This window comes from Anabrus simplex, chromosome 1 (genome assembly GCF_040414725.1).
Source record: "Anabrus simplex isolate iqAnaSimp1 chromosome 1, ASM4041472v1, whole genome shotgun sequence".
Classification (NCBI taxonomy): Eukaryota; Metazoa; Arthropoda; class Insecta; order Orthoptera; family Tettigoniidae; genus Anabrus; species Anabrus simplex.
In genome coordinates, this window is record NC_090265.1 from 306,321,506 (window position 1) to 306,335,373 (window position 13,868).

Consider the following 13,868-nt stretch of genomic DNA (forward strand, 5'->3'; position numbering starts at 1 on the left):
GTAAAGGAGTGGTTCATAACAGAGATTTACGCTGTTATTCGAATGAGCTATAAAGTAAATTCATTCTCTCGTCCCGAAGTTGTGGAGCTTATTTCTGGGTAGAGGTGAGCTATATGTATATTTTCAACCACATAGCAACACTTCTGCCATTCTTAAACTTCGGCAGTACGAGGAATCGAACCTGGGCCTACCAGGACAGCAGCTATTAGCGCTAACCATTACACTACGGAGATAGACAGTCTAGTGAGGTGCAAAATAATATGGAACTAAACATTCTGATGGACATTACAGTGAAGTATTGAAATATGTACTGTACAATGTAAGACACGGTTTTAAATTTCAATCGTGTGTGTGTATGTGTGTGTGTGTGTGCGTGTGTGTGTGTAGAGGGGTGAAGGAGTAGCTTGCGTACAGCACTTCCCGAAGGTCAATGAGATAGCCAAACTCCAATCCTAGATTATGGATGTTCAACTCAGAATAGAGATCGTAAAGTCATTTGGTTATTAGAATATCCTAATCAAACTTGTTCAAAAATACGTTATATTCAAGACTGATGCATTATGTTCTTCGTATTAAACAACGCTGAAAACCTTTCCTTTTGACAAAATGAATAGGGACACCAAGATCGTAATACCTAACGCTACAGTCGAAAAGGTGGGTAAGGGTTATTCTGCCCGAAGGCAGGTCCGAACCTCCGCAGAGGTGTTCCTGAGCCGGAGTTTACGTGCGGTAGGGTGGCCAGTTCCTTTCCGCTCCTCCATTCCCTTACCCCCACCAACAGCGCGTGGCAACCCATCCACCTCCTGACCACGCCCAATGTTGCTTAACTTCGGAGATCTCACGGGATCCGGTGTTTCAACACGGCTACGGCCGTTGGCATAGTCGAAAATATTACATTAAAATAGTGACATTTTAGAGTAAGAATGTGAAGAAAAATGTTTCAGTCCGCCAACCAGATTGACTTATAAAGCCTATGTAAATCATGGTATGTATAATTAATTAGCAAATGTGTCCGACTCGTTGACTGAACGGTCAGCGCACTGGCCTTCGGTTCAAAGGGTCCCGGGTTCAATTCCCGGCCGGGTCGGTGATTTTAACCTTAATTGGTTAATTCCAATGGCCTCATCACGACGCGCAGGTCGCCTACAGGAGTCAAATAGAAAGACCTGCACCTGGCGAGCCGAACCCGTTCTGGGATATCCCGACACTAAAAGCCATACGACATTTCATTTCATTAGCAAATGTGCATAATATTGGGTTATTATGTATATTCGCTATAAATACAATTATTAGCAAAAAGAAAAATTAAAAACTGTACACAATTGATGAATCTCGCGGGTACAGCATAGAATATTCGTAGACTGGTATAAGTCCCATTTGTGCTTAATGCTTATCACTCGCGTGGAATTGCCAGTTGGGGTCGTATATGTCCCTCCCTCATTCAGCGATGCAAGACACCGAGAAAGGCCTCCATGGCAGTGTGACCGGTGTGAGCCACAGAACTAAGCTGAGTGAAGACTTAACATATCCCGACTAAATATTCATCAAGCCTTTGACCAGCTAGATGAGTTTGATAGAGGCCGCACTGTCGGACCAAGAGAGGAAAGTTGGACGTTTCAGCGCATTGCTTGCCAATTGTACTGTTCTGACTACAACGTGCGTCGGTGTCGGACGCATTAGGAACGTGATGTTAAACACACGCTTCGAGAAATCGTTGATCGACTGCAATGGACCACGAGGAGGGAAGGCTATAAGCAGGCTATAAGCCAGGGCCTCTCAAACACCCAAAATCTCACGCGTGCAAATCGAGGCGCAAGAGCTCCGTGCACTGTGCATCGGCGCCGCTCGGCTTGGTTCGGACCAACGCTTCGTCTCCCGGCTACTCGGCTAAGCTCGGCTCTACTCGGCGCAACTCAGCTCGGATTTGGAGCGCTACGAAGCAAGTGCCGTAGAGGGAGACAGGGGGAGCGAGCGGGACAGGCGTGAGGAAAGAGAGAGTAAGCGCTATTGCTCCAAATAGAGGAGTAGGGGTCTGCACTCTGGTCAACCAGGCGAAGTCGTCTTCTGCACCGTGCACAGTGCATGCATCAAGCGCATGCACCCTGAGAGGCCCTGCTATAAGCAGTCTACTCGCGTCCATGCGCACCATCCTCAGATATATCACGGCATAGTCCTGTGTCCACCAGTACAACATCCAGCCGGATAAGAGAGCAGGATATGTCGTCGGGATGTCCTTACCACGTCTACGTTTACGAACTGAATTTAGCCTGGCACTATTGAAATCATCCCAGGATCGGGCGGGATGGCAGCTTGTGGATTGGTGATGAGCTGTGTTCAGAGAGAAATCACTCTTCTGCCTGGATACAGACGATCGCCGAATTCGAGTCTCTAGACGTCCTGGCTATCGCAGTGGCTCACGCTTCATTGCAGAACGGCACACCGCCCAAGGAGAGTCATTATGGTGTGCGATGCCATTTTCTACTATATCCGCTCCCCGCTGCTGGTGACGGCACAGTGATACGGCCAGGAAATTCCGCAACTGTGTGTTTTTCTCTTCCTGGTACCGTTCGGCAATCAAATATTTCGGCACGATAATGCCCCGCCTCACACAGCACGGGTATCTCTGGCCTAGCTTAGTGATGTGAACGTGCTTTCTTGCCCACTAACCAGATCTCTCACACGTCGAGTACGTTTGAGACCAGACTACACAGAAACTTCGGTCAGTGGCAACTACGGCACATTTGGAGGGTCAGTTACGCAAGGTGTGGCATGATGTTCCTCAGCATAACATCCGACGTCTGTATTCTCCCGGTCTGTATCGCCACCTGTCTCTGTACTACGGGTGGTCCAACTTCGAACAAAATGCACCCTGCAAATGTTTGCTACACTGCACCAAATGCTTGGTGTACTATATTTTAAAGTTTTGTTTATAGTCCCCTACCATGTTCTGTGCCTGTAGCCAATTGCATGCCCTTGTGATAGCTCCTTCATGGTGCGCATTTATTTTTTACTTTTGCGAAAGAGTATTTTTAAGAATTGTGAGTAGGCTATCCGGTTCGGGTCAAGAGCTGTGAGCTTGCACTCGGGAGATAGTGGGTTCGAACCCCAGAGTCGGTAGCCCTGTAGATGGTTTCCCGTGATTTCCAATGTTCACACCAGGCAAAATATAATGTTGGAGCTGTACCTTAATTAAGGCCAAGGTCGCTTCCATTCTAGTCCAAGCCCTATCCTATTTCAGAGTCGCCATAAAACCTGCCTGAGTCTGTGCGACATAAAACAAATAGTAATTTCTAAGTTTCAAAAATGCAGTTGAAATAGTCATTTTTACAGATAATTTTACATAATTTTGAAAATAGGTCGGTTTATGTAATAAATGGTTTATTGTAAACGATGAATAGGAATACAGATCATTGTATAAAAACATGTGCGAGAAAAACGCAAACTTCAAATTAACATCTGTAAATATCTTAAAAGATATCTGAGAAATGTAGCTGTCAAACCAAATGACAAACACTTACTGAATCGATTTTTAAATGTTGAACATTACGTTTGAAATTTAATGAACACTTGGAACATACATGTGCATGTGCATGAACAAATAATTTTGGATGTTCAAAAATATTTCAAAAGTTAATCGACTTATTCGTTCAACATCAAAGGAATCTTCAAACTTTTAAGATTTATTCAAATAGAGCAAGGTGCAATGGCACTATGAATTACCTTTCTGGTCATTTCTCTAATAATTAAATTTGACTGAACTGCTTTTCCCTTTGCATTTGCACCTTTGATATCCTTGAACATCTGGTGTAACATGTGCCGCGTCGAATGCACGTCAATATATACATATCTTATACATGTGAAATATTTCGTTATGTGAGAAAATATTATGATGCCATAATTATTTTCTAGTACCATGATGCAAATTTTGGGGTTGTAATGATTGAGTAAGGCGTTTCTTGTATTATTTATATGTTAAAAACTGTATATACCTGGTAAGGATCAAACAGCCATTTTGAGGGACTTAGCAATTTCGTTCACTCGTATACCAAAAGGGGTGGAGGACGGCAGTAATCCTAGGTTAAACCACTGAGAGGAGTACCCTTGGAAGTACATTCAGATACTAGTGCACTCAGATGAAAACCTTGTTAGGAAAACGTGAAGAGCTAGGAACGGAAATGGCACAGTGACGTTATGAGCCTGGGGAAATACAAGTACCTTGTCTTAACTTGGAACTAAGAAAATTACACATGAAGTTGACTACGTGAAAAACGGAAAGTGTGCTGGGATATATATACCTAGGAACCTACTTATACCTTGGATCGCACTTCATCATTCAAGCAACATCTATTGAACTTATCTAAGAAACAGAAAACTCGAAACAATATTCTTCAGAAACAGTGCGGGACAACTTGGGGATATACTGGAAGCACTCCACGACATTCTGCCCTTGGTCTGGTTTATTCCAGTTCTCCTGAATGACTTAATAGCCCATATACCCGATATGTTGATACACAGCTGAACAACACCATGCGCCTTATTTCGGGCACGAACAGATCCACGCCAATCTTATTGGCTCCCGCGACGCCCTCTAAGAGAGTACCGTAAAATCTACAAAATCCCCAACTACCGGTACAAGAAGACATTCCTGCTCTCAATCTTCTACGTAATGCTGCTGACATGACCCGCAACAGCTTCAGCGCTGTGAAAGTTTGGAGGGATCCTTCGCAACGTGTTTTCTGGTGCGCAAATTATTAGTGGATTTCATGTACTGCGCAGGCAGTTGGTCACACTTATCCGAGTTCGTACAGGTCTTGGAAGATGCAGGGACTCACTCTACAAGTGGAACGGCACAACGTTACCGGAATGCGACTGTGGTGCCCCACGGCAAACCATCGCTCACATCGTTGGCCGCTGCAAGCTACGTGTTTATCGGGTAGCTGGGCTGATTTCTTTATACCATAAGAGGCGGTGTTGAGTGGATAGAAGGGCTGGACATCATGATATGAAACTGTTTTCTTGTGACTGTAATATACTCAATTGTATATATGTAGATTTTATGCCAAACGCTAAATAAATAATGCTATGACTGTTGTCACTGTGTCGTGCTGTTAGTCATATTTGTGAAGTTTGGGATAAGTACTGTTATATGTCGTTGTGCCAGTAGCTACGAACTGCTGGAAGACAGTCATGTTGCCAGTACTATTTATTTATGGTGTAATTGAAGGTTGGACTATGGACTTTGTCATAATTTTGTTCCAGTACTGAAAGTAGCGTACGCGAACTCTTGCCAATTCACTGGGACTGTGTGTTTATTGGGCTATGTGGTAGTAGCTTTACAAGTATCATCAAGTGTGCAAAGTTGGACGGCACTTCACTTCAGCAGTTAGTGTGCTTATCAGGCGTGTGAAGGTGGCACCCGCAACTACAGAGAAGAGGGTGGTGATAATGCGCGCTAGCATAACACAGCAAGAGTTTGATAAATGTCTTCACCCGGAGACCGAACCTAGACAGTTTCGGACTTTCAGGACGTGAGGCTTAAAACCACTGAAGGATGCAGCAATCTACTGGAGAGAGTAATTACCCAGTATCAAGATGGGAAGTAAAGGAGAATTCTAATGGGGGGAAAAATAGTATGCGTACTGATCTTATTCACGCCGGAGACATTGTGAATCATTATATGTACAAAATTGTATTTTTTCCGTTTTTTACTTTATCCTAATATAGGGAATAGAATCAAATATTTGAAGACATTTATTTTAGCGTGGATTGCATGATTATACCATTTTCTGTCGTTAGCAGTGGGTATCAGGTAACTTCTAGTCAGCAGGACACCAGGTTTCCAGTAATTATATACACTACTCAAGATAGAATTTTCTGTGCTCTAACGTAAGTTAACAACTATTAATATTCTAAATTGAGGGATCCTCATTTACCTGCACTTTCAGCATCTAATGTTTTATTTATTTATGTGATTTTTGTTTTTATAATTTCAATGAAAGTTCGCGAGTTATAAATAAGATCCAAATGTGGTGCAAGTATTAACCAAACCAAAAACCAAACTCTATGGCGCAACAGCCCCGAAGGACCATGGCCTTCCAAACGAGCGCTACTCAGCCCGAAAGCCTGCAGATTACGAGGTGTCGTGTGGTCAGCACGACGGATCCTCTCGGCCGTTATTCTTGGCTTTCTAGACCACAAGTATTAACAGAGTAATTATTAATATGAAATTATAGTGATATTACAAAAATGGCTTCAAAGCGTGGGGATAATAAATTTAATTGTATGATAGAATTCTTACAATCGACGCTCAAAAGTGGGCCAAGTACATTTATTTATTCACATAGGAACGTCTGTCTCTCTGTCTGTTTATCTCTCTGTAGTATGCATGTATGTTATAACGAGAGAACCACTGAATATAATTTTATGCGATTTACGCTTTTGTCTATATGATTTACCGTGGCCGTGTGTTAAATCGTGAACTGTGATGAAAGAGAAGCGAGCAGTAACGGTATCCCCAAATCAACTAGTGAAAAGTGACACCAGACGACAAAGCTATCTAAATCCTTAGATACATTTACTAACTGGTGTACATACGTATGACCGGGCGAGTTGGCCGTGCGGTTAGAGGCGCGCGGCTGTGAGCTTGCATTCGGGAGTTAGTGGGTTCGAATCCCATTGTCGGCAGCCCTGAAGATGGTTTTCCGTGGTTTTCTATTTTCACACCAATCAAATGCTGGGGATGTACCTCAATTAAGGCCACGGCCGTTTTCTTCCAACCCCTAAGCCTTTCCTATCCCATCGTCGCCATAAATCTATCTCTGTCGGTATGACGTAAAGCCACTAGCAAAAGAAAAGCAAACGTATGAATTGTACTCAGTAACTTAGTTCCTCATTCTCCCGGCGCTGGACTTTCCATTAGCACTCGCTGACTTGTTTCGGTCCAGAGCTCTCCTTGTCCAGGCCCGGATCCGCAACACTTCCTGATCTCTCGAGACGTTGTCCAGCCATCTTGTCATTAGTCTTCGCCGTCTTCGTTGGTTGCCGAGATGTTGGTCGAGGATCATATTTGTTGCTCGTTCCTGGTCCATCTTTATGATGTGCCTGAGGTACCGAAATTTCCACGTTTTGGCGTCTGCAACAATCTCGAGTTCTACGCACAGGGTGTAGACTTTTTCGTTAGTTCTGGTGCGCCACTCTCTTCGATTGTGAACCGCATCGAAGCTCTTCCTCAAGATCTTTTACTCCCACACCCGTAGAAAGTTCTTGTCACGCTCGTTTAGGGTCCACGTGTCGCACGCATAGAGCACTTTAGCATTTTAGCCGGATACACGGTGAGTTTCAATATTCTAGAGGTTGTTGCAGTACTCAGTAACTTCTGAGAAGTGAAATAACACCTCTTCTCAGCTGCAACTCTCTTCTTCCTCCCCTCGTTGACCCTGTCCTCAGCCATGAAGGCTCCCAGGTACATAAACTGCACCAATCTTTCATAGTTGTCACCTGCAAATTTCAGGCCTCTCACGCTTTGAAATTTGGGTTTATCTCGAGTGTTCACCATGTACTTGGTATTGCCATTTTTGATCTGCAAGCCTAGATGTTGTGATCCCTCACTCATTTGCTGCAGAGCTTCCATCAAGTAGTTCGTACTTTTCCCTAGTAGGACATCATCATCAGCGAAGGCCAGGTACTGAAGAGTTCTGTTGAAAAATGGTACCCCGCGGGCTCAGTGGTATTCGACGCATAATGTGCACCAGACTGAGGTTAAACAGAGCGGTTGACTACGCGTCGCCTTACCTCAACCCTCTCTGCACTTCAGACTCCCTCGAGAGCTGGCATTGAATCTTCAGTTTGGCTCCGGTACTCCTCAAAGTCATCAATCACGCCAAGGTTGGTGACCTTTATCTCTTCCAACACCTGCCGCACTCTTGACCTGTCTACGCTGTCTTAAGCCTCCTTGTAGTCAACGCAGAGCTGGTGAATGTTGAGGTTGTACTCATAACACTTTTCAAGAATGAGCCGTAGCGATAGTAGTATGTGGTCTGTTGTTGATCTGTTGCAGAGGAACCCACACTGATAGTCTCCCAACGTATGAATTGTATGAACTGTAGAGCATAAAAACTACAACCAAAAAGTCCGTGAGACCTCATACCTTTCACAATAATAGATTTTATGTTTTATTCCAGTAGAAATTCTGCACTTGGGGAGAGCATTCCATAATTAGAGAACAGCTGGACAGATTTTATGCGGTTTTCGAAGCTGGCTAGAGAATAACAGCACTGGTACATTTTCTCGGCTTAAGGTGGCCATATCGTTAAAGATAAATACAAACTATATGTGTGAACGTTTTAAAGTATAAATAGTTCTATAAAACGACCAGGGGATCAAACAACTATCTTCGGAAGTTTGTACACAATAACAGTCATTAAGGTTGTTGACGGTAGAAACCTTCGCAAGGTACGGAAATAGCATTCCTGAGCTCGGGTAAGCGCAGTCTAAACCGCTATAACTAGAGAACAAGTAAACGGATTTTTATTCTGCTTTCATTCATGTCTACGATATACCACAAGGAAGGTTTTCGTGAATTAAATATTGAGCGGTGTTGTAAGGAAGTGGAGAAATAATGATTCGTGCAAAACTAATGGAGGGACATAGGCCTAACGCTACACGAATACTTACTCGGCAAAAGCTACCCAAATCATTAAGGATATAAACAAAGTACAAAGAATTTTAAGAATTATAGAGCATACAATGTTTTACAAGAAATTCTAGGGGTCTGACGCACCTATCTTGAAAATGTCTTTGACAAGAACAGTTTTTGTATTCTTAAAACGCCAGAAAACTTGCGCTAGGTACGAGAAGAGAGTTCCTGAGACTAGGCTTCACGCTGCCTATAAAGGTAAATCAGATATAAAGACACCAGTTCAATTTATATGAAGAAACGAGATGATGAAACCTTATTTCTCGTACATGCTTCCAAGCATGTTTTACGTCAAGTCTCTTTCCATTTTGTTCGCAATACGCTGTGGAAAGGATAACCTCCCAGGGACCCGCGATCAGTAGCAGCATTATATCAAGTTGTGCCATCCTTTAGTAGCACATCCCAAGAATGTCTCAGCTTTATTAATGTGTGCACAATTGTTGTTGCAGAGGAACACTTCCTACTACAAAGTAGAGCAAATAATTATATTTCCTGCTCCACCCACCGAGCATAGCTTTCTCTCAACTCTGTTCCTAATAACACTACGATCGAATAGCACCCTGAAAGCATACATTGCGATAAAGTTATGTGTACCTTCGCACAGTGCATGACAAACTCATAAATTAAACGACAAACTTCATTACGTCACAGAAACAGAACAAGGAAGGCAAATCGAAGTCCCTGTTCGAGGAATACTTGCATGTCGTAATTTAGTTCTCTAGACACATTTTACCATATATACAGTATATCACTATGTATTGAAGTCAAGTATTAACTTAGTTAAGCTATGGCAATATATTAGCTCCTTCTCCCAACCTGAACGTGTGCTCTAAGTCACTCCAGAATTAATAAGACCTCCGAAGTAGAGCAGCAAACACCTGCGTATAACTAGGTCACCTAAGAATGAAGTCAGAGATAGATATTGCAACTGACAGTAGTTCCACAACGTTTTCTTACATGCATTCACGACATGTATACTGAATGTAACAAAATATGGGGTAAAAGTTAAAGAATGGGTTCCTCGTATATCGTCTTCATCTTCTTATGCTTATTCCCTCGGCGGCGTCTCTCAGGGGAAGGTTGGTGACCATTATTTTCATCCTCCCCCCATGTTACTAGAGTTTTCATATCGTGGATATAGAACCAATGTAGGAGGTTCTGTTTCCAGGATAACCTTCTCTTCCCGTGTCCGCGTTTCCCTTTTCACTCGCGTTCTATGAACAGTTTATTAGGCTGTAACTGTCATTTCAGATGATGTAACCGGAAAAGTCTATTTTGCTGCGTTTTGCAAGGTTTGAGGCATACTTCCCGGTACTATAGTCCGAGATCTACTCATGGAATTTCAAACGTTCTGCGATGCATCTACATTTTAAAGGCGCAGTTGTTTCGTATGCTGTAGGATACAACGGATTTTGATCGTTATTTTGAAATATTTATTACATATTCAAATGGTATTGTGCTCAGGTAATATTATTTCGACGGTTTTGAATAGCATGTATTTATTGCGACGATTCTTGAGTGGCGGAATTTTATATTCATGTGTTTCCCGTAGCGTCAATGTTTCTTTACAGTTGCTTGGCAACCGTACGTTAAGTACGTCACGTGTACTCCTTTAGGTAATACATAAAGGGGAATAGATAGCTGTCGTGGGCATGGAAGACCTCGGATGACTTGAATAAAGATTTGGAGATTTGGTTCAGTACTTCATCAACAGAACTAATTCAATAGAGCAGTCAATAAAAAATAAATTTCCATGAGGACCACCAACATCCGGTAACGAATCGGTACTCTAAGGATAAGTAGAAGTAGGAAGAAGAAGAAGAAGAAAGCCTGTTCACTGACAAAACCTTTATTGTCCATCCTTCGACAATGTAAAGCAACGGTCACAGCAACGGGACCTTCACTATACGCGGAATTCAAATCATAGGGACGTCACTTTTCATTTAAAAATGCATTCCATATGTACTAACCGGAATACGATTAGCATTCACCTGAGTTAGAAGCTAATGATGTCACTTGGTTACCTTGCCCCCATCCCCTTCCATCTCTTCCTTCAAGAAACTTTCTATAGTGTGAAATACCGATCGCTTACAGATTTTCAAACGCCAGATGATGTAAAGAGAAACTTGCCTTACTTGTTTAACTAAAATTGTTATTCATCTGACGGAAGATGTCAGCCGCAGTAACTGGAGAAAGTATTTAAAATTCGGCACAGTTCGAAAACTTGCATATACCCGGCAGCATTAAAATACGTTCAGAAATTAATTCTCAATTATTAGGTAATTGTTGTAATAATTTCCCACGCCTCGGAAATTTCTTCGGATGGTCAATGGAAGTGACAAGGTATGGAAAGATTTTCTTGTGTTAAGACTAGTAAGCGTAATATTAATGTTTGTCTTTCATACAAACAACATGAGAATATTGTAAAATAGCCTTCCGAACTCCAAAACACAATGCATATATGTAGAATCATGATTATTTCGCATTAACGTTAAACGCGACAGAAAATATTTTGGAGCGATTTTGAAATATCTTAAATAATCATATGATTCTGGATAAGAAATGGGTGATTTTGTTTTCGCAAATTACAGCGAATTGAGGCAACAAGGTCAGTTCACGGCGAAATTTACTTATTTTGCGATGAATGTGAAAATGCTGCGAAATACATGTATTTCAATATCACGTGTGTGAAGGGGAAAAGAAGACAGAATAACATTTCACATTTCGGCGGAAGTATCTCTTAGTATTAATATTAAATCCCTTAATGGTATGGCCATATAAGATGAAAGCTATGGCCATATAGTGTGAAAGGGTAATTTGTTATGTAATCTTCATTAGAGCTTTAGTTCTAATCAATATTAGATAAGAAATAATGAATGATTATCACTATTGCTTCTCTTTATCTTTCTTTCACATAAATAATTCACAAATCTCACGAATAAAATTTTTTTAAGAATAACTACAGGGAAGGATTAAAGCGAAATTAAAGAGATGAGGTGAGCTCTATTTCGCAAAATAATGCTACACATTGCTTTCTTCTCGCGAAATCGAACATAAATTAATGCGAAAATATCATGCTTCTACATAGGCCTATAGGTAAAATGTTCACAAAATTATATTTAACTGTACCGAACGGAAACTTGTGCTCAGTGGCAATGAGATGGGCGTTGTATGAATCCGTTATGTAGGAAAATTTGCCAACAATATGCTGCTACTTCCATTTCAACAGCCATAACTCAGATTCGAACAAACTTTATTACGCCTTAAATGTATTTCAAGGACTGTTACAAAATTCGTATGTGATTTGAATTAATATTCACATTGGTTGTAGTTTCGACCAATCCAATAAATTCTCCGGACATTTTGCATACTAGTCTTTTCAATTTATAGCAACGATCACCTCCACGGCTCATTGGCCATAACGCAGCTCCATTCGCTTACGGCCCCAGCGCCTGTCTGCAGTGTCGACGAGATAGGCACGGACAGATTCCTATCACGTTCACACTTCCCTATTCCCCCGAGAGCTCAAGCATGGTTGCCAACTGCGCGAGTGGAATCCAAAGACACACACAAGCGCCAATTGAATAATAAGTTATTTATTGAGCTTCAATGCTGTTTACTCAGTGACATTCTGACACGGTGTCTAAATTGCACCCGAAGATCGTACATGCCAAAGATTAGATTAGATAGGTGAACGCCACACAGTAACTTCACTTCGGTACGAGCGGAATTTACGTACATTTTATAAGCCTGAATTCAAGCATTATTGTGCTAATAATAACAATAATAATGGCGTGTGAGCTTCCAAAAGGCCTGGTGCAGGTCCTTCTTGCTGACGCCGTGAAGGCAACCTGAGTGTCTGTGAGGATGCGGCCCTACCTATGAGGAATTCTATCGATGAAGACATCACACACACCCAGCCCCGAGCCGTCGAAATCAATTAATGAAGCTTAAAATCACCGCCTCGGCCAGGAATCGAACCCGGAACCCCTCTTCAAAGGTCAGCACGCTAACCATTTAGCCATGGAGACGGACATTATGGTACTACAAATATTTGTTGAGTAACTTTTGACGATAGGGCATGCCTAAAGGCATGAAAATATACTGTAGCAACCGCGATAAATGCGGTGAAAATTTAAACAAACCCATCACACGATAATACTCGGCCATTCTATACAGAAGTATGAAATGAAATGACGTATAGCTTTTAGTGCCGGGATGTGTTCGGGGACTTCGGCTCGCCAGTTGCAGGTCTTTTGATTTGACGCCCGTAAGCGACCTGCGCGTCGTGATGAGGATGAAATGATGACGAAGGCGATACATACACCCAGTCCCCGTGATAGGGGAATTAACCAATTATAGTTAAAATTCCCGACACCGCCGGGAATCGAACCCGGGCCCCTGTGACCAAAGGGAAGCACGCTAACCATTTAGCCATGGAGCAGGACTATACAGAAGTAAATATCCGAGACAGCAGAGATAAGCGCAGTGGTAGCCAAGTTTCGAATGCAGCAAAGATATGAACGCAGTGGTGCTATACAGGAAGGCATAGGCCCGCAGACCTCCGACCAGAGCGAACGAGAGAAAAGTTCGAAGTTGAACTCTTTCTCCTAAATCACAACGCAACTAGCTAACTACACTTAACTTGCCAAAAGAATGTATGTTAAGGAAAACACTAGGTGATCGCTGATCATGACCATTGCAGGGCTTCCCGGAATTCACAGAGATTATTCGCAGCAGGGTTAACGACGCGCACAACTCTCTCTTGACAGCATCCTAGATTTGCTCAATAGCACGGAGATAAGGAGACCTTAGGGACCAAACAATCATCCTCATGCTCGTGTGTTCCTGTGCCAATGCCATTCTTTGTGTCTGGTGGTTGCGGTGAGCTGTGGTACTGAAGTGGGACGGTAGGTACTGTACCGCATTGCAAGGAGGTGGTTCTTGACTGCTCACAATTGGTCGCTATCTAGAAGCGAATTCGTGAGTAATTTGTTGCACTGTTGCCCGTATATTCACTTTTACCGCCCAAGTCATTCGACGGTGATCCCTGTCAAGAACACGTTGTAATACAAGGAAGTTGACTCTGGCGATGGTGATTTTGTCCAAATCTACAGCACGTACTCATAGTACACTCCGCTCAAGGTGGCCCATTGCTCATTGTGTGCACGTC